Source organism: Elephas maximus, chromosome 12, assembly GCF_024166365.1.
Source record: "Elephas maximus indicus isolate mEleMax1 chromosome 12, mEleMax1 primary haplotype, whole genome shotgun sequence".
In the NCBI taxonomy this organism is placed as follows: Eukaryota; Metazoa; Chordata; class Mammalia; order Proboscidea; family Elephantidae; genus Elephas; species Elephas maximus.
The window spans coordinates 50416357-50438623 of NC_064830.1; the positions used below are offsets into that span (position 1 = coordinate 50416357).

Below are 22267 nucleotides of genomic sequence, written 5' to 3' on the forward strand. Positions count from 1 at the left end.
GCTGCTAACCAAAGGGTCGGCAGTTCAAATCCGCCAGGCGCTCCTTGGAAACTCTATGGGGCAGTTCTACTCTGTCCTATAGGGTCGCTATGAGTCGGAATCAACTCTATGGCACTGGGTTTTGTTGTTTTTTAACCTGTTTTTATTTTATAAGAGTCAGATTTGGGCTGTAGAAGAAACGCAAGTCCTTCATGTTACGTAAGAGACACTTTCGGATTTAAAGGGGAAAATACAGAAGTAGAAAGAAAGAAAAATGATTGATGCTCTTGAAAGAAAATACGTAATTAAGAGCCATATTATAAAATTAAGAGGTTTTTTTTCATATTCTTCATGAATTTTCTTTTCCTTTATTGATGTATACTTTACATCTATAAAATGCATGAATCTTAAAGGTACAGATTGAAGAATTTTTACATCATTAATTTTATTTTGTATTCCCATTGCTTTATTTTACAAAACAATGATGGAAATTTACATCAGATAATAAAATTTTTTTTTTTAATTGTGGACAGTGATGTTATTTAACTCTTTCCAGTAACCACAAAATGTAGAAATAAAAGTGATTGCCTATGTGTTGGGCTAGATCATCTGTAAAGTAACAGTACATAACAATACGTGTAGTAGATTCTTGGAGCACCAGGTATTCTCTATAAAGTCAATGCACGCTGCTGTAAGCACGCATTCTCTGACCCTGAGTTGATGTCTTCCTGTGGGATTCTAGTCCAGACTCCTTCTCCCTTAAGAACTGAAGAGGCTCCAATTCCTCCCTGTTGCTGCTAACCAGCAGGGCCTTCTCCAAAAACTGAGTGATGTGTGTACAGCTGTCTGTGTTTACTTCGGTTAGGTTATATTTCCCCAAAATGTTCTGTTCCTTCCTTTTCCTGAGCAGCACCTACAACTTAATGTTAGTGGGTTTATTGACCTGTCAGGATAGAGAGGTGGTAAGTATAATATCAGAAAAGAGAAACGAGACTACTCTTCCTTTACCTGTTTCTTTTGAATTAATTTGTCTCTCCCCAACCCCTACCCCAAGCAGCAGGTAGATTGCCCATGTTATGTTTGTAGAAAGGAAAGTATGTTAATAATATAGACCTCTTAGGTGGAAGTTGATTGGAAAATATTTCTAGAAACAGTGGTTGGTATAGTTATACCCACCTTTGTAGAGTAGAATGTTTCTGAAAAGTTCCCTATAAATTGAATTTTAATAAATCATTTACAATGTACCCTTCCTTTCATATTTTAAAAAGAAATCTTGTGATGAATAATTTTATAAATTGTATTTATTCCATGTTACAAAGTTAATTTGTTTTTAAAATTTTATTTAGTTATGACTTTTTCCTGTGAAACGTTGATAATGTTAAACTAAAAGTAGTCCACTCCCTTCCTCCCCTCTTCCTTCCCTTTCTCCCTCCTCACTTTACACTTTCCCCATATTTTCTATATTTGCACTTAAAATTGTCATTTTTACAGGAATCAGGAAAGGGACTTTGGCATATTAGTAGTTAACTGGCATGGTTTGCGTATTTAATTTGATAATAGGGAGAAGAATCTGGAGATTTGTTAAAAGGAAAATCAAATAAAAAACCTGGGGGTAATGATACTAGCTGTTGTGCACTTGTGTGGCAGATACTGTGCTAAGTGGTTTATGAGCTTGGCCTCGTTTCAGGTGCCAGTATTATCCCTATTTTACAGAAGAAGAAATAGAAGTTTTGAGAAATTAAATAACTTGCCCGATGTCACAAACATAACCAAATTATTTAAGCTGAGATTAAACTCAATTTGTCTGATTATAGGGTCACTATGTTTTTTTTTTTTTTTTATGAGTTGGAACCAACTTGACAGCAACGGGTTTGGTTTTCTTTTTCTTTTTTTTTTTTTAAGAGCCTTAGGTGTTAGGAAAATCTTCACAGATTGGTCAGAGTCATATGGGGTCCTCATAGCTCCTGGTAATGAGAAGTTGGTTGTTATTTCATGAGTGTTTAAAATCAAAGTCCGGAGTACTTTCAAGCTAGGGAAGGCTTGTCTTGAGGACAAAATATCTGAGAAATTGATAACAGTTAATCAGTTGCCGTTCAGTAGATTCTGACTTGTGGCGACCCTATGTGTGTCAGAGTAGAACTGTGCTCCGTAGGTTTTCAGCGGTTGATTTTTTTGTACGTAGATAACCAGGCTTTTTTTTCTGAGGCATCTTTGGGTAGTCTGGAACCTCTAACCTTTCAGTTAATCATTTGCACCACCCAGGTAGTCTGAGAAATTGATAGGTAATAATGAAGTCACTGTCAATAGTGTAATATTTCCCTCACACTGAAAGAGGAGAGTTGGCAAAAAGTGGTCATAGAAAGCTTTTTCCTTTACTAGAGAAGCCAAAGGGACAGGTTGTGTTGGATAAGGGAACAAACATATAGCAGTCTAAAGGTCAGACTAGCCCAAAACTTGTTATCAGGGTTAGGCTGGCCTCATAGAATGAGTCGTACAGTGCTCCTTCCTCCTCTATTTTTGAAAGAGTGTGTGTAAGATTGGCATTTTTCCCCCTGAGATTTGATAGAATTCACCAGATGAACCGTTAGGTCTGGAATTTTCTTTATAGGAAGATTTTTGATAACAAATTTACTTTCTTCAGTAGATAATAGGGCTATTCAAATTTTCCATTTCATATTTTATTTGTTTTGGTAAGTTGTGTTTTTCAAGGAATTTGTCCATATTATCTTAGTTGTTGAATTTATTGGCGTAAATTTGTTTATAATACTTCAATTTTAACCAATATCTGTAAGATCTGTAGCGATATACCCTTTTGTTTAGTTCTGATGTTTCTAATTTGTGCCTTTTCTCTTTTTTTCTTGATCAGTCTTACTATGAGTTTGTCAGTTTTATTAACCTTTTCAAAGAACCAACTTTCAGCTTTATTTTTTTTTTTCCTATTGTTTGTGTTCTTCCATTGATTTCTGCTGTTATTTTGTTCTTTCTGGTTACTTTGCATTTAATTTGCTCTTAAGGTACCAACTTAGATCATCCATTTAAAATATTTCTTCCTTTCTAATACGAACTTTAAAAATATTTATTTCCCTTTAAGCAGTGTGTTAGCTTCATCCCACAAATTTTGATATGTTGTATTTTCATTATCATTTAGTTTGAAATTATTGATCTGTGGGTTATTTAGAAGTATACTGCTTAACTGCCAAAAATTTGGGGCCTTTATAGCTGTTTTATTGTTACTGATATCTAGTTAATTACTTTGTGGTCAGAGAATATAAGAAGTCAGTCTTTTGAAGCAAACTGAGATTTTTTTTTTTTATGACCCATCGTGCCATGAGTACTTGCATAGAATGTGTATTTTGGAGTTGTTGGATATAATGTGCAATATATGTCAGTGAGGCTAAAAATGTTTGTTGTTAATGGTGTTCAGCACATCTGTGACTTTGTTTAATCCTTCCCTCTGTACCCTTCTTATTATATCATTAATAATTTCAGTAAGGTAATACAGCTTATTGAGAAAGCTGTGTCAATGTCTTCAACTATAATTATGTTTTATCTCTTACTTCCTTTACTTTAGTCATTTTTGGTTCAGGTATTTTTTAAGCCCAGCCTTTAGGCTTGTACACATTTATGATTGTGAGCTCTTCTGATAAACTGACCTTTTTTTCCTTGTGAAATGTTTCTTTTTATTCTCTGATAATATTCCTTCCTGATGTCTCCTTCGAAAACATTTGTCTAATGTTAATATAAGCAGCTTTCTTATACTTACTGTTCACATGGCCTTACTTTTTCCTCGTTTTGCTTTCAACTTATCTGGTCTTTAAAGTGTGTCTTCTTGTAGAGGATCTTGCTTTTTAATCCACTGTGACAGTTTGGTTGGTTAGTTCATATGTCTCTTGTATTTGTTCTATTACGGTTAAATATATATATAATGAAACATTTGCCAATTTAAACCATTTTTAAGTGTACAATTCAGTAACTTTAATTACATTCTCCATGTTGTATAACCATCACCACTATCCCTTTCCAAATTTTTTCATCACCCTTAATAGAAACTGGCACCCCTTAAGAAATACCTCCTCCATTTCCCCTCCTACCTCCGCCTGGTAACTAGTAATAGACTTTGGTCTCTGTACATTTGCCTGTTCTAGGTATTTCATGTAAGTGTGATCATACAATATTCGTCTTTTCATGATTGACTTACATCACTCAGCATAACGTTTTCAAGGTTCATCCGTGCTGTATGTGTTAGTCATCTAGTGGTGCTGTAACAGAAATACCACAGATGGATGGCTTTAGCAAAGAAAAGTTTGTTTTCTCACGGTAAAGTAGGCTAAAAGTCCAAATTCAGGAAGTCAGCTCCAGGGGAAGGCTTTCTCTCTCTGTCAGCCTTCTTATTAATCTTCCCCTGGACTAGGAGCTTCTCCACGCTGGGACCCCAGGTCCAAGGACGCACTCTGCTCCCAGCACTGCTTTCTTGGTGGTATGAGGTCCCCATTCTCTGCTAGCTTCTGTTTCCTTTTATCTCCTGAGAGATAAAAGGTGGTCCAGATCACAGCCCAGGGAGACTCCCTTTACATTGGATTAGGGATATGACCTGATACGGGTGTTACAATCCCACCTGATCTTCTTTAACATAAAGTTACAATCACAAAATGGAGTGCAACCACAGAATACTGGGACTATGGTCTACTTAAGTTGATACACACATTTTTGGGGACACATAATTCAATCTATGACAGTGTAGAATGTATCAACTTTATTTTTCTTTATGGCTGAATAATATTTCATGACATATATATATATACACCACATTTTATTTATCAGTTTATCTGTTAATGGATATTTAGGTTGTTTCCACCTCTTGGCTATTGTGGATAGTGCCGCAATGAACACTGGTATACAAGTATATATTTGAGTTCCTCCTTTCAATTCTTTTGGGTATATATGTAGGAGTAGAACTGCTGGGTCATAAGGTAGTTGTATGTTTAGTTTTTGATGAACCACTGATACTGTTTTCTGCAACAGCTACACTATTATTTTACAATCCCGGCAGCAGTGGATGACACTTCCAGTTTCTCCACATCCTTACCAATGCTTGTCATTTTCTGCTTTTCTGATCATAGTCAACCTAGTAAGTGTGAAGTGGTATCTCTTTTTTGGTATGTGTGTGAGGGTGTGGGGAGGGAGCAGGCAGGTAGAAAAAATATATGTGTGTATGTATTTTTTTTTCTATTTTTGTCCAGTTCAACATTTCTTACATGTACAATTCAGTGACACCAATTATATTAATCATATTGTGCAACCATCACCAGCATTCGTTGACTAATTTCTCATCACCATTAACAACGCTCCCTAAACAATGACTCCCTTTTTCCCCATCCCTCCTTCCTGTGGTGACCACTAATAAACTTTGTCCTCTATTCATTTGCCTACTCTAGATATTTCAGATGAGCAAGATCATAGAAAATTTGTCCTTTTATGATTGACTTACTTCACTCGGCATAATGTTTTCCAGGTACATCCATGATACATAGCGTGTATCAGGACTTCATTTCTCTTTATGGTTGAATAGTGTTCTGTTGTATGTTAGTCAGCCTAGTGGAGATGAACTGGTTCTCATTGTAGTTTTGATTTGCATTTCCCAGTGGCTAGTGGTATTGAGCATCTTTTCATGTACTTGATGGCCAGTTGTGTATCTTCTTTGGAGAAATGTCTGTTCAGTTACTTTGCCTATTTTTTGATTATGTTGTTTTTCTCTTTGTTGATAAGTTGTAGGAATTCTTTATATATTTGTGATATTAAACACTTGCCCAGCATATGGTTACCCCAAATTTCCTCCCATTCTGTGTGTTGTCTCTTCACTTTGTTGTTGAACAAAAGTTTTTAATTTTGATGAAGTCCAGTTCATCTATTTTGTCTTTTTTTTTTTGCTGCTGCTTTTGGTGTCATATCAAAGAATTCATTGCTAAAAACTAGGTACTGAAGCACTAGTCCTATGTTTTCTTCTAATAGTTTTATGGTTTTAGTTTGTACATTTAGGTCCATAATCCATTTTGAGTTAATTTTCATAATATTCTTTGAGGTATGAGCCCAGCTTCATTCTTTTGTTTGTGGAGATCCAGTTGTTCCAGGACCATCTGTTAAAGAGAAAATTTATTCTCCATTGTATATGACTTAGAACCCTTGTCAAAATCAATTGGCCGTGTCTCTTTTCATGCCAGTACTAGACTGTTTTGATTATGGTAGCTTTATAGTATTCTTTGAAATTGTGAAGTGTGAGTCCTCCTCCATTGTTCTTCTTTTTGAAGATGACTTTGGCTATTCATGGCTGCTTGCAGTTCCATATTAATTTCAGCATTGGCTAAGAAGGCTGTTGGAATTTTAATAGGTATTGTGTTGAATCTATAGATTGCTTTGAATATAATTGAATTTTTTTTTTAATTTTTAACCTTTATTGTGCTTTAAGTGAAAGCTAACAAATCAAGTCAGTCTCTCACACAAAAACTTATATACACCTTACTGCATACTCCCAATTGCTCTCCCCCTAATGAGACAACCTGCTCACTCCCTCCACTCACTCTTTTCGTGTCCATTTTGTCACCTTCAAACCCCCTCTACCCGCTCATCTCCCCTCCAGACAGGAGATGCCAACGTAGTCTCAAGTGTCCACCTGATCCAAGAAGCTCACTCCTCACCAGCATCCCTCTCCAACCCATTGTCCAGTCGAATCCCTGTCTGAAGAGTTGGCTTTGGGAATGGTTCCTGTCCTAGGCCGACAGAAAGTCTGGGGGCCATGACCACCAGGGTCCTTCTAGTCTCAGTCAGACCATTAAGTCTGGTCTTTTTGAAAGAATTTGGGGTCTGCATCCCAGTGGTCTCCTGCTCCCTCAGGGTTTCTCTGTTGTGTTCCCTTTCAGGGCAGTCATCGGTTGTAGCCGGGCACCATCTAGTTCTTTTGGTCTCAGGCTACTGTAGTCTCTGGTTTATGTAGCCCTTTCTGTCTCTTGGGCTTGTAATTACCTTGTGTCCTTGGTGTTCTTCATTCTCCTTTGCACCAGGTGGATTGAGACCAATTGATGCATCTTAGATGGCTGCTTGCCAGCATTTAAGACCCCAGACGCCTCTCTCCAAAGTGGGATGCAGAATGTTTTCTAAATAGATTTTATTATGCCAATTGACTTAGATGTCCCCTGCAACCATGGACCCCAACCCCCGCCCCTGCTACGCTGGCCTTCGAAGCATTCAGTTTATTCAGGAAACTTCTTTGCTTTTGGTTTAGTCCAGTTGTGCTGACCTTGCCTATATTATGTGTTGTCTTTCTCGTCATCTAAAGTAGTTCTTATCTACTATCTAACTAGTGAATACAGCTCTCCCACCCCCTTACCTACCCCCTCTTGTAACCATCAAAGAATATTTTCTTCTCTGTTTAAACTATTTCCTGAGTTCTTGTAATAGTGGTCTTATACAATATTTGTCCTTTTGCAACTAATTTCACTCAGCATTATGCCTTCCAGATTCCTCCGTGTTATCAAATGTTTCATGGATTCCTCACTGATCTTTATTGAAGCGTAGTATTCCCTTGCATGAAAATACGATAATTTCTTTATCCATTCATCCGTTGATGGGCACCTTGGTTGCTTCCGTCTTTTTGCTATTGTAAACAGTGCTGCAATGAACATGGGTGTACATACATCTGTTCGTGTAAAGGCTCTTATTTCTCTAGAATATATTCCAAGTGGTGGGATTGCTGGATCCTGTAGTAGTTCTATTTCTAGCTTTTTAAGGAAACGCCAGGTCAATTTCCAAAGTGGTTGTACCATTTTACATTCCCACCAGCAGTGTATAAGTGTTTCAATCTCTCCACAGCCTCTCCAACATTTATTGTTTTGTGTTTTTTGGATTAATGCCAGCCTTGTTGGAGTGAGATGGAATCTCATTGTAGTTTTGATTTGCATTTCTCTAATGACTAATGATCGTGAGCATTTTCCTCATGTATCTGTTAGCTACGTGAATGTTTTCTTTAGTGAAGTGTCTATCCATATCTTTTGCCCATTTTTTAATTGGGTTATTTTTCTTTTTGCAGTTGAGTTTTTGCAGTATCATGTAGATTTTAGTGATCAGGCGCTGATCAGAAATGTCGTAGCTAAAAACTTTTTTCTAGTCTATAGGTAATCTTTTTACCCTTTTGGTGAAATCTTTGGATGAGCAGAGGTGTTTGATTTTTAGGAGCTCCCACTTATCTAGTTTTTCTTCTGCATTGTTAGTAATGTTTTGTATACTGATTATGCCATGTATTAGGGCTCTAACATTGTCCCTATTTTTTCTTCCATGATCTTTATCATTTTAGATTTTATAGTTAGGTCTTTGATCCATTTTGAGCTCATTTTTGTGCATGGAGTGAGGTACGGGTCTTGTTTCATTTTTTTGCAGATGCATATCCACTTATGCTAGCACCATTTTTTTTTAATTTTTTTTGATTTTTACTGAGCTTCAAGGGAACGTTTACAAATCAAGTCAGTCTGTCACATATAAGTTTATATACACCTTACTCCATACTCCCACTTGCTCTCCCCCTAATGAGTCAGCCCTTCCAGTCTCTCCTTTCGTGACGATTTTGCCAGCTTCTAACTCTATCTTCCCATCCCGCCTCCAGACAGGAGATGCCAACACAGTCTCAAGTGTCCACCTGATACAGATAGCTCACTCTGCATCAGCATCTCTCTCCTACCCACTGTCCAGTCCCTTTCATGTCTGATGAGTTGTCTTCGGGAATGGTTCCTGTCCTGGGCCAACGGAAGGTTTAGGGACCGTGACCGCCGGGATTCCTCTAGTCTCAGTCAGACCATAGCACCATTTTTTAAAAGGACTGTCTTTTTCCCATTTAACTGTTTTGGGCCTTTGTCAAGTATCAACTGCTCAGGTGTGGGTGGATTTACGTCTGGGTTCCCAATCGTATTCCATTGGTCTGTGTACCTGTTGTTGTACCAGTACCAGGCTGTTTTGACTACTGTGGCGGTATAATAGGTTCTAAAATCAGGAAGAGTAAGGCCTCCCACTTTGTTCTTCTTTTTCAGTAATGCTTTACTTATCTGGGTCCTCCTTCCCTTCCATATGAATTTGGTGATTTGTTTCTCCATCTCATTAAAGAATGTTGTTGGAATTTGGATTTGAATTTTGTTAAATGTATAGATCGCTTTTGGTAGAATCCCAAAAAACCCAGTGCTGTCAAGTCGTTTTATAATGTTACGTGTTCCTAACCGTGAGCAAGGTATGTTTTCCACTTATGCCGGTCTCTTTGGTTTCTTGCAGAAGGGTATTGTAGTTTTCTTTGTATAAGTCTTTTACATCTCTGGTAAGATTTATTCCTATGTATTTCATCTTCTTGGGGGCTACCGTCAATGCTGTTGATTTAGTGATTTCCTCTTGGATATTCTTTTTGTTGGTGTAGAGGAATCCACGTGATTTTTGTATGTTTATCTTATATCGTGATACTCTGCAGAACTCTTCTATTAGTTTCCGTAGTTTTCTTGAGGATTCCTTAGGGTTTTCTGTATATAAGATCATGTTGTCTGTACATAGAGATAATTTTACATCTTCCTTGCCAATCTGTATGCCTTTTATTTCTTTGTCTTGCCTAATTGCTCTGGCTAGGACCTCCAACACAATGTTGAACAAGAGTGGTGATAAAGGGCGTCCTTGTCTGGTTTCTTTTCTCAAGGGAAATGCTTTCAGGCTCTCTGCATTTAAGATGATGTTGGCTGTTGGCTCTGTATAAATGCCCTTTATTATATTGAGGAATTTTCCTTCTATTCCTATTTTGCTGAGAGTTTTTATCATGAATGAGTGTTGAACCTTGTCAAATGCCTTTTCTGCATCAATTGATAAAATCATGTGATTCTTTTGCTTTCTTTATGTGATGGATTATGTTAATTGTTTTTCTAATGTTGAACCATCCCTGCATACCTGGTATGAATCCCAGTTGGTCATGTTGAGTTACTGTTTTTGATATGTTGTTGAATTCTATTGGCTAGAATTTTGTTAGAGGGTTTTTGCATCTAAGTTCATGAGGGATATAGGTCTGTAATTTTCTTTTTTTGTGGTGTCTTTTTACCTGGTTTTGGTATCAGGGATATGGTGACTTAATAGAATGAGTTTGGGAGTATTCCTTTCTTTTCTATGCTCTGAAATACCTTTACTACTAGTGGTGTTAACTCTTCTCTGAAAGTGTGTTAGAACTCTGCAGTGAAGCCATCCGGGCCAGGGCTTTTTTTGTGTTGGGAGTTTTTGATTACCTTTTCAATCTCTTCTTTTGTTATGGGTCTATTTAGTTGTTCTACCTCTGTTTGTGTTAGTTTAGGTAAGTACTGTGTTTGTAGGAAATCGTCCTTTTCTTCTAGATTTTCAAGTTTGTTAGAGTACAGTTTTTCATAGTAATCCGATATGATTCTTTTAATTTCAGTTGGGTCTGCTGTAATATCGCCCGTCTCTTTTCTTATTCGAGTTATTTGCTTCCTCTCCTGTTTTTCTTTTTTCAGTTTGGCCAGTGGTTTATCAATTTTGTTGATTTTTTAAAAGAACCAGCTTTTGGTCCCGTTAATTGTTTCAGTTGTTTTTCTGTCTTCTATTTCATGTAGTTCTGCTGTAATTTTTATTATTTGTTTTCCTTTGGTTCTTGTGGGGTTTTTTTTGTTGGTGTCTTTCTGTTTGTTCAAGTTGTAGGGATAATTCTTTGATTTTGGTCCCTTTTTCTTTTTGTATGTGTGCATTTATTGATATAAATTGACCTCTGAGCACTGCTTTCGCTGTGTCCAAAAGGTTTTGATAGGAAATGTTTCATTCTCATTGGATTCAATGAATTTCTTTATTCCATCTTTAATGTCTTCAATATTCCAGTCTGTTTTGAGCATGGTATTGTTCAGTTTCCAAGTGTTTGATTTCTTTTCCCTTATTTTTCTGTTATTGATTTCTACTTTTATGGCCTTATGGTCAGAGAAGATGCTTTGTGATATTGCAGTGTTTTCGATTCTGCTAAGTTTTGCTTTATGAGCTAATATGTGGTCTATTCTAGAGAATGTTCCATGTGCACTAGAAAAGAAAGTACACTTTGTAGCTTTTGGGTGGAGTGTTCTGTATATGTCTATGAGGTAAAGTTGGCTGATGGTGACATTTAGATCTTCCGTGTCTTTATTGAGTTTCTTTCTGGGTGTCCTGTCCTTCACCGAAAGTGGTGTGTTGAAGTCTCGTACTACTATTGTGGAGATGGTCTAGCTCACTTTTCAATGCTGACAGAGTTTGTTTTATGTATCTTGCAGCCCTCTCACTGGGTGTTATATCTTCTTGGTATATTTCCCCTTTAATCATTATATAGTGTCCTTCCTTAGGCTTTGTGGTGGATTTAACTTTAAAGCCGGTTTTGTCAGAAATTAATATTGCCACTTCTGCTGTTTTTTGGTTGTTGTTTGCTTCATATATTTTTTTCCATCCTTTGAGTTTTAGTTTGTATCTCTAAGTCTAAGATGTGTCTCTTGTAGGCAGCATATAGGTGGATCTTGTTTTTTAATCCATTCTGCCACTCTCTATTTATTGGTGCATTTAGTCCATTTATATTCAGCATAATTATGGATAGGTATGAATTTAGTGCTATTATTTTGATGTCTTTTTTTGTGCATTGTTGACAGTTTCTTTTTCCCACTTAATGTTATGTGCTGAGTAGATTATCTTATGTATTGTCCTTTCCTCATATTCATTGTTGTTGATTTTATTTCTGCTGAGACTCTATTTTTTCTTGTATTTTATTTTAATTAGTAGAATAGTTTGCCTCCTTCTTGGTTACCTTATTATTTACCTGTATTTTTCTAAATTTAAACCTAATTTTTTTTCTTTGTATCACCGTATCTTCCTCTCCACATGGAAGCTGTATGATTACATTTCCTAACCTGTCTTTGTTGTTTTAATGCTGTCTTCTTTCATATAATAACATTGCTGTTACCGTTTTGAGCTTTTTGTTTTGTTTTGTTTTCCCTTTCTAGGGTGATTTCTATTGTTCTGCCCAGTGTTCTAGTCTTTAGTTGGTACCAGATATCATTGATTTTCTAACCGAAGAATTCTCTTTATTATTTCTTGTAGTTTTGGTTTGGTTTTTACGAATTCCCTATACTTCTGTTTATCTGGAAATGTCCTATTTTCACCTTCATATTTAAGACAGTTTTGCATATATGATTCTTGGGTGGCAATTTTTTCCCTTCAATTTTTAAATAAGTCATCCTGTTGCCTTCTTACCTGCATGGTTTCTGCCGAGTAATCTGGACTTCTTCTTACTGGCTGTCCTTTGTAGGTGACTTTTCGTTTATCTCTAACTGCTCTTAAAGTTCTTTCTTTATCTGTGTTTTTGGCAAGTTTGATTATAATATGTTTTGGTAACTTTCTTCTAACATCTACCATATGTGGAGTTCGATGATCATCTTTCACAATATAAGGGAAGTTTTCTGCCAACAAATCTTCAACAATTCTCTCTGTATTTTCTGTTATCCCTCCCTGTTTTCGTACTCTAACCACTCGTAGGTTATTTCTCTTGATAGAGGCCCACATGATTCTTAAGTTTTCTTCATTTTTTTAAATTCTTTTATCTGAATTTTCTTCAAATATATTAGTGGCAAGTGATTTATCTTCAGGTTCAGAAATTCTGGCTTCTACTTGCTCGGTTCTGCAGCTCTTACTTTCTATTGAGTTGTCTACTTCTGTAATTTTATTTTTAATCTTCTGAATTTCTGATTGCTGTCTGTCTGTGGATTTTTCAAGGTTAATAAATTTTTCATTATGTTCCTGAATAACCTTTCTAATTTGTTCAGTTGCTTTTTTTCTGAGTTCCTTGGCTTGTTCTTTGTGTTGCCTCATTTCCTTCCTGATGTCTTGAAGGGTTCTGTATATTAAACTTTCGTATTCTGGCTCTGGAAATTCCAGGAATGGACTTTCATCTAGAAGATCTGTGGATTCTTTGTTTTGTGAGCTCATTGAGGTGATCATGGTCTGTTTCTTTATGTGACTTGATATTGACTATTGTCTCTGAGCCATCTGTAAGTTATTGTATCAGTTTTTTTTTTTTTATTACTGTGTCTTGGCTTCTTTGTTTGTTTTGTTTTGATATGCCCAAATGGGTTGCTTGAGTGAGCTAGGTTGATTATTTTTGCCTTTGTATCTCTGACGTCCTGTCCCCAGGTGGCTAGAGCTGTTATCAGGTATATCATTCTAGGAGTCCATTCACTTTCCTTGTATGAATTCAGCTCAGGTGTCCAGGTAGCTTATCGTCAAGTATGTGGTACAGGCTCTGTTGTACAGTCTCAGAGGCGCAGGGGTGATTGGCGCAGGTACTAGTATATGGTTGCCACAGGGGGTCACGCTCTGAACAAGGCAGGGGTTGGAGAACCAACCCCCGAGTGTCTGTGAGGAAAGTGTTTCCTTGTTCCCTAGAACGTGCAGGTAGGTGGGTTCTGCATACGTACAATGGACACCCAATGTTTTTGGTTGTAAGGACTGGTAGGTACCAGTTAGTTATCCTTGGGCTCCTGTCGTGAGTGGCTGGGTGACCTGAGTGGAGCTACCAGTCCTTAGGCCCCTGATGTGGGTAGGTGAGGACCCTTGCTTAATAGGCAAAGCAATGTAAAACATCAAACACCCACCTCTGCACCACACAGCTGAAACGATTGGTGTCTGTCAACAAGGGCATATTCTCCTGAAATAGACCCACAGAGGTTCGTGCAGAGGGGAAAGGTGCTCAGAGTCCACAGACCGTTCCAGCCTGGGTAGCAGCTGCTTCTGTTCTGAGCTGCCCTGGTTAGTAGACCTGGCAAATTATCTTTTCTCACAAATTGAAAGTTTTCCTTTCTTCTAGGCCAGGAGGATGGCTCTAGGCACTCAACAGGGCCTACCTCAGGCCCAGGGAGTTCAGCCACTGAGGCCTGCTTGGGGCTGGGGGGCGTGGTAAAATACAGACAAGTACATAGCTTTTGCTGAGAGCGCCGTTCTTCTCAGGTTCCGGAGCTGTGAGTAGGCTGTGTGTCTGGCTGCTTTTGTGTAAGGAAAGTGCAGCCAAACACTAGTAATAGCCCGCTGCCTCGTCACCAGGAATAGTGCCTGAGGACTCCCTACGATTCAGGTCCGCTAAGTCCTCTGCGCTTCTGAATGGTCTCTTCCTCCCCCTGCCCCTTAGTTCATTTTCTGAGCTTGCCTTTGATGCTCAGGGCTCCTCGCTTGTCATATAGTTTTTTCGCTTGTTTTTCGGGTCTTTTGTAAAGAGGCCCTGCTGGAAGCATCTATTCCGCCATTTTGGCTTCTCCTCGTATAATTGACTTTTTAACAATATTAAGTCTTTCATTCCATGAGCATGGTATGACCTTCTATTTATTGAGGTCTTTAATTTTTTTCAGCAGTGCTTTATGTTTTCAGTGCAGGTATTTCATGTGCTTGGTTAAATTCTTTCGTAGTTTTCTTCTTTTTACATGCTCTTTTTTTTTTTTAATTAATTTTTATTAAGCTTCAAGTGAACATTTACCATTTCAGTCTGTCACATGTAGGTTTACATATCTTGCTCCCTTCTCCCACTTGCTCTCCCCCTATTGAGTCAGCCCTTTCAGTCTCTCGTTTCGTGCCAACTTTGCCATCTTCCCTCTCTCTCTATCTTCCCATCCCCCCTCCAGTCAAGAGTTGCCAACACACTCTCCAGTGTCCACCTGATTTAATTAGCTCACTGTTCATCAGCATCTCTCTCCCCGCCACTGACCAGTCCTTTTCATGCCTGATGATTTGTCTTTGGGGATGGTTCCTGTCCTGTGCCATCAGAAGTTCTGGGGAGCATTGTTTCTGGGATTCCGCTAGTCGCAGTCATACCATTAAGTATGGTCTTTTCATGAGAATTTGGGGTCTGTATCCCATTGGTCTCCTGCTCCCTCAGGAGTTGTCTGTTGTGCTCCCTGACAGGGCAGACATCGATTGTGGCCGGGCACCAACTAGTTCTTCTGGTCTCAGGATAATGTAGGTCTCTGGTTCATGTGGCCCTTTCTGTCTCTTGGGTTCTTAGTTGTCCTGTGACCTTGGTGTTCTTCCTTTGCCTTTGCTCCAGGTGGGTTGAGACCAATTGATGTATCTTAGATGGCCGCTTGTTGGGATTTAGGACCCCAGGCGCCACTATTCAAAGTGGGATGCAGGATGTTTTCATAATAGAATTATTTTGCCCATTGACTTAGAAGTCCCCTCAAACCAAGTTCCCCAGACCCCAGCCCCTGCTCCGCTGACCTTTGAAGCTTTCATTTTATCCCGGAAACCTCTTTACTTATAGTCCAGTCCAATTAGGCTGACCTTCCTTGTGTTGAATGTTGTCTTTCCCTTCACCCAAAGCAGTTCTTATCTACAGATTGATCAATAAAAAGCCCTCTCCCTCCCTCCCTCCCTCCCCCCTTTGTAACCAGAAAAGTATGTGTTCTTCTCCGTTTTTTCTATTTCTCAAGATCTTATAATAGCGGTCTTATACAATATTTGTCCTTTTGCCTCTGACTCATTTCGCTCAGCATAATGCCTTCCAGATTCCTCCGTGTTACGAAATGTTTCACAGATTCGTCACTGTTCTTTATCGATGCGTAGTATTCCATTGTGTGAATATACCACAATTTATTTACCCATTCATCCGTTGACGGACATCTTGGTTGCTTCCAGCTTTTTGCTATTGTAAACAGAGCTGCAATAAACATGGGTGTGCATATATCTGTTTGTGTGAAGGCTCTTGTATCTCTAGGGTATATTCCGAGGAGTGGGATTTCTGGGTTGTATGGTAGTTCTATTTCTAACTGTTTAAGATAACGCCAGATGGATTTCCAAAGTGGTTGTACCATTTTACAATCCCACCAGCAGTGTATAAGAGTTCCAATCTCTCCGCAGCCTCTCCAACATTTATTATTTTGTGTTTTTTGGATTAATATCAGTCTAGTTGGTGTGAGATGGAATCTCATCGTAGTTTTAATTTGCATTTCTCTAATGGCTAATGATCGGGAGCATTTTCTCATGTATCTGTTGGCTGCCTGAATATCTTCTTTAGTGAAATGTGTGTTCATATCCTTTGCCCACTTCTTGATTGGGTTGTTTGTCTTTTTGTGGTTGAGTTTTGACAGAATCATGTAGATTTTAGAGATCAGGCGCTGGTCTGAGATGTCGTAGCGGAATATTCTTTCCCAGTCTGTAGGTGGTCTTTTTACTCTTTTGGTGAAGTCTTTTTTTTTTTTTTTTAGATGAGCATAGGTGTTTGATTTTTAGGAGCTCCCAGTTATCTGGTTTCTCTTCATCATTTTTGGTAATGTTTTGTATTCTGTTTATGCCCTGTATTAGGGCTCCTAGGGTTGATCCTATTTTTTCTTCCATGATCTTTATCGTTTTAGTCTTTATGTTTAGGTCTTTGATCCACTTGGAGTTAGTTTTTGTGCATGGTGTGAGGTATGGGTCTTGTTTCATTCTTTTGCAAATGGATATCCAGTTATGCCAGCACCATTTGTTAAAAAGACTATCATTTCCCCAATTGACTGACACTGGTCCTTTGTCAAATATCGGCTGCTCATACGTGGATGGATCTATGTCTGGGTTCTCAATTCTGTTCCATTGGTCTATGTGCCTGTTGTTGTACCAGTACCAGGCTGTTTTGACTACTGTACCTGTATAATAGGTTCTGAAATCAGGTAGAGTGAGGCCTCCCACTTTCTTCTTCTTTTTCAGTAATGCTTTGCTTATCCGGGGGTTCTTTCCCTTCCATATGAAATTGGTGATTTGTTTCTCTATCCCCTTAAAATATGACATTGGTATTTGGATTGGAAGTGCGTTATATGTATAGATGGCTTTTGGTAGAATAGACATTTTTACTATGTTAAGTCTTCCTATCCATGAGCAGGGTATGTTTTTCCACTTAAGTATGTCCTTTTGAATTTCTTGTAGCAGAGTTTTATAGTTTTCTTTGTATAGGTCTTTTACATCCTTGGTAAGATTTATTCCTAAGTATTTTACCTTCTTGGGGGCTACTGTGAATGGTATTGATTTGGTTATTTCCTCTTCAGTGTTGTTTTTGTTCATGTAGAGGAATCCAAGTGATTTTTGTATGTTTATTTTATAACCTGAGACTCTTCCAAACTCTTCTATTACTTTCAGTAGTTTTCTGGAGGATTCCTTAGGGTTTTCCATGTATACGATCATGTCATCTGCAAATAGTGATAGCCTTACTTCCTCCTTACCAATCTGGATACCCTTTATTTCTTTTTCTAGCCTAATTGCCCTGGCTAGGACTTCAAGTACGATGTTGAATAAGAGCAGTGATAAAGGGCATCCTTGTCTGGTTCCCGTTCTCAAGGGAAATGCTTTCAGTTTCTCTCCATTTAGATTGATATTGGCTGTTGGCTTTGCATAGATGCCCTTTATTATGTTGAGGAATTTTCCTTCAATTCCTATTTTCGTAAGAGTTTTTATCATAAATGAGTGTTGAACTTTGTCACATGCCTTTTCTGCATCTATTGATAAGATCATGTGGTTTTTATCTTTTGTTTTATTTATGTGATGGATTAGATTAATGGTTTTTCTGATATTAAACCAGCCTTGCATACCTGGTATAAATCCCACTTGATCAGGGTGAATTATTTTTTTGATGTGTTGTTGGATTCTATTGGCTAGAATTTTGTTGAGGTTTTTTGCATCTATGTTCATGAGGGATATAGGTCTAAAATTTTCTTTTTTTGTAATGTCTTTACCTGGTTTTGGTATCAGGGAGATGGTAGCTTCATAGAATGAGTTGGGTAGTATTCCGTCTTTTTTTATGCTTTGAAATACCTTCAATAGTAATGGTGTTAAGTCTTCTCTGAAGGTTTGGTAGAACTCTGCAGTGAAGCCGTCTGGCCCAGGACTTTTTTTTGTTGGAAATTTTTTGATTACCGTTTCAATCTCTATTTTTGTTATGGGTCTATTTAGTTGTTATACTTCTGAATGTGTTAGTTTAGGTAGGTAGTATTGTTCCAAGAATTTATCCATTTCTTCTAGGTTTTCAAATTTGTTAGAGTACAATTTTTCGTAGTAATCTGAAATGATTCTTTTAATTTCATTTGGCTCTGTTGTGATATGGTCCTTCTCGTTTCTTATTCGGGTTATTTGTTTCCTTTCCTGTATTTCTTTAGTCAGTCTAGCCAATGGTTTATCAATTTTGTTAATTTTTTCAAAGAACCAGCTTTTGGCTTTGTTAATTGTTTCAATTGTTTTTCTGTTCTCTAATTCATTTAGTTAGCTCTAATTTTTATTATTTGTTTTCTTCTGGTGCCTGATGGGTTCTTTTGTTGTTCACTTTCTATTTGTTCAAGTTGTCGGGACAGTTCTCTGCTTTTGGCTCTTTCTTCTTTTTGTATATGTGCATTTATCGATATAAATTGGCTTCTGAGCACTGCTTTTGCTGTGTCCCAGAGGTTTTGATAGGAAGTATTTTCCTTCTCGTTGCTTTCTAAGAATTTCCTTATTTCCTCCTGGATGTCTTGTATAACCCAGTCTTTTTTCAGGAGGGTATTGTTCATTTTCCAAGTATTTGATTTCTTTTCCCTAATTTTTCTGTTATTGATTTCTAGCTTCATTGCCTTGTGGTCTGAGAAGATGCTTTGTAATATTGCGATGTTTTCGATTTTGCAAAGATTTGTTTTATGACCTAATATGTGGTCTATTGTAGAGAATGTTCCATGTGCGCTAGAAAAAAAAGTATATTTTGCAGCAGTTGGGTGGAGAGTTCTGTATAAGTCAATGAGGTCAAGTTGGTTGATTGTTGTAAGTAGGTCTTCCGTGTCTGTATTGAGCTTCTTACTGGATGTCCTGTCCTTCTCTGAAAGTGGTGTGTTGAAGTCTCCTATTATAATTGTGGAGGTGTCTATCTCACTTTTCAGTTCTGTTAAAATGTGATTTATGTATCTTGCAGCCCTGTCATTAGGTGCATAAATATTTAATATGGTTATGTCTTCCTGATCAATTGTCCCTTTTATCATTATGTAGTGTCCTTCTTTATCCTTTGTGGTGGATTTAAGTCTAAAGTCTATTTTGTCAGAAATTAATATTGCTACTTGTCTTCTTTTTGGCTTATTGTTTGCTTGATATATTTTTTTCCATCCTTTGAGTTTTAGTTTGTTTGTGTCTCTAAGTCTAATGTGTGTCTCTTGTAGGCAGCATATAGATGGATGGTGTTTCTTTATCCAGTCCGAGACTCTCTGTCTGTTTATTGGTGCATTTAGTCCATTTACATTCAGCGTAATTACAGATAAATAAGTTTTTAGTGCTGTCATTTTGATGCCTTTCATGTGTGTTGTTCGCCATTTCATTTTTCCACATGCTTTTTTGTGCTGAGACGTTTTTCTTAGTAGCTTGTGAGATTCTCATTTTCATAATGTTTAACTTTGTGTTTGTTGAGTCGTTACGTTTTTCTTGGCTTTTTTCTTGAGTTATGGAATTGATATTCCTTTTTGTGGTTACCTTATTATTTACCCCTATTTTTCTAAGTAAAAATCTAACTTGTATCCTTCTATATCGCCTTGTATCACTCTCCATCTGGCAGTTCAATGCCTCCTATATTTAGTCCCTCTTTTTGATTATTGTGATCTTTTATCTATTGATTTCCATGATTTCCTGTTATGTGTATTATTTTGTTTATTTATTTATTTTTTAGAATTAGTCTTTGTTTTTGTGCTTTCCCTATTTGAGTTGCGTTGATATCGGGGCGTTCTGTTTTGTGACCTTGTTTGTGCTGGTACCTGATATTATTGGTCATCAGGCCAAACTATCTCCTTTAGCATTTCTTGCAGTCTTGGTTTAGTTTTTGCAAATTCTCTAAATTTGTGTTTATTTTGTAAATATCTTAATTTCTCCTTCATATTTCAGAGAGTTTTTTGCTGTATATATGATCCTTGGTTGGCAGTTTTTCTCCTTCAGTGCTCTGTATACGTCGTCCCATTCCCTTCTTGCCTGCATGGTTTCTGCTGAGTAGTCTGAACTTATTCTTATTGATTCTCCCTTGAAGGAAACCTTTCTTTTCTCCCTGGCTGCTTTTAAAATTTTCTGTTTATCTTTGGTTTTGGCAAGTTTGATGATAATATGTCTTGGTGTTTTTCTTTTTGGATCAATCTTAAATGGGGTTCGAGAGCATCTTGGATAGATATCCTTTCGTCTTTCAGGATGTCAGGGAAGTTTTCTGTCAGCAGCTCTTCAACTATTTTCTCTGTGTTTTGTGTCCCCTCTCCCTGTTCTGGGACTCCAATCACTCGCAAGTTATCCTTCTTGATAGAGTCCCACATGATTCTTAGGGTTTCTTCATTTTTTTTAATTCTTTTATCTGATTTTTTCTCAGCTATGTTGGTGTTGATTCCCTGGTCCTCCAGAAGTCCCAATCTACATTCTAATTGCTCGAGTCTGCTCCTTTGACTTTCTATTGTGTTGTCAAATTCTGTAATTTTATTGTTAATCTTTTGGATTTCTACATGCTGTCTCTCTATGGATTCTTGGAAGTTATTTTTTTTTCCACTATGTTCTTGAATAATCTTTTTGAGTTCTTCAACAGTTTTATCAGTGTGTTCCTTGGCTTTTTCTGCAGTTATCCTAATTTCATTTGTGATATCTTTAAGCATTCTGTAAATTAGTTTTTTGTATTCTGTATCTGATAATTCCAGGATTGAATCTTCATTTGGGAAAGATTTTGATTCTTTTGTTTGGGGGGTTGGAGAAGCTGTCATGGTCTGCTTCTTTATGTGGTTTGATATGGACTGCTGTCTCCGAGCCATCACTGGGAAACTAGATTTTCCAGGTAATCAGCTAAAAAAAAATGTAGTCAAATCCCTATCTGAATTCTCCCTCTGGCTCCAGGTATTCGGATGTTAATGGAGCCACCTGGGGAGGGTGGGGGAGGGATCAGAGAGCTAGGAGTGTAGCACCACAGAATATAGAGCTGATCACCGCGTTCACGCTTCGCCCCCGTCTGCCAAAATCCAGGCGGGACGGCTCCCCGTTTTGGACACTACTCTCCCCACTCCGAGACCTGTCACTTCCTGCCGGGGACTTCTCCCTCCGGTGCGCGGCACCGCTCACGCGATCTGAGTGGGCGTCACCCGCACGACCAGGTGGGCCCGCCCCCTGGGTCAGTTCAGGGGACTATAATCGGACCCCGTGCTCACGCCCTGCCTGCTTCCCGCCAAACTCCCGGCGGGACGGCTCCCCGGTTGGGACACTGCTCTCCCTGCTCCAAGACCTGTCACTTCTTCCCGGGGACTTCTCCCTCCGGTGCGCCGCGCCACACGCATGAACTGGGTGGGCGTCCCCCTTCACGAACGTGTGGGCCCTGCCTCGGGGTCGCTTTAGGGAAATATAGCTGTCCCCCCTTGCTCGCACCCCGCCCGCTTCCCCCCAAACTCCCGGCGGGACAGCTCCCCAGCTGGGACGCTGCTCTCCCCGCTCCAAGACCCGTCACTTCCTCCCGGGGACTCCTCCCTCCGGTGCGCCGCGTCACACGTGCCAACAGGGTGGGCGTTCCCCCGCACAAACGTGTGGGCCCCGCCCTGGGGTCGCTTTAGGGAAATATAGCTGAACCCCCCCCCCCGTTTGTGCCCCGCCTGTTTCCCGCCAAACTCCCGGCAGGACGGCTCCCCGCCTGGGACGCTGCTCTCCCCACTCCAAGATCAGTCACTGCCTTCCAGGTGCTTCTCCCTCCGGCTGTGCCACTACGCCGCCTGCGCCAACCAGCTAGACTCTCTCCCAGGATGGGTTTGGGGCTGTAGGGCTGGGCCCCTTGTCTGTGCCGTCTGCCCCCCTGGGCTCTGCCCCAGATTGGGCTCCGAAGGTCACCTGCCTGGTATGCTGGCTCCTAGTTCTGAAAACGGTCGCTGTCTGCCTGTATTTGTTTTCCGTCTCTAAGTCTGTGCTTGTTGTTCAGAGTTCGTAGATTGTTATGTATGTGATCAATTCACTTGTTTTTCCAAGTCTTTGTTGCAAGAGGGATCCGCGGTAGGTCCACCTAGTCCGCCATCTTGGCCCCGCCTTACATGCTCTTTTAAATGGAATTGTGTTCTTAATTATCTTTTCAGAATATGCCTTGCTGGTATATAGAAACCCAACTGATTTTGTGTGTTTACCTTGTACCCTGCAGTTTTACTGAATTATTAGCTGTAGTAGCTTTTTTGTGGATTCTTTGAAATTTCCTCTCTCTATAGGATTGTGTCATGTACGTATAGGAATAGTTTTACTTTTGCTTCTTGATTTG

At 38.8% G+C, this 22267-nt stretch overlaps 1 protein-coding gene across 6 annotated transcripts in view; it reads left to right on the plus strand.

Annotated features, from left to right (window-relative positions):
- LCLAT1 (lysocardiolipin acyltransferase 1) overlaps nucleotides 1-22267 on the plus strand; it is a 426874-nt gene that overhangs the window by 155399 nt on the left and 249208 nt on the right. The window lies entirely within an intron of this gene.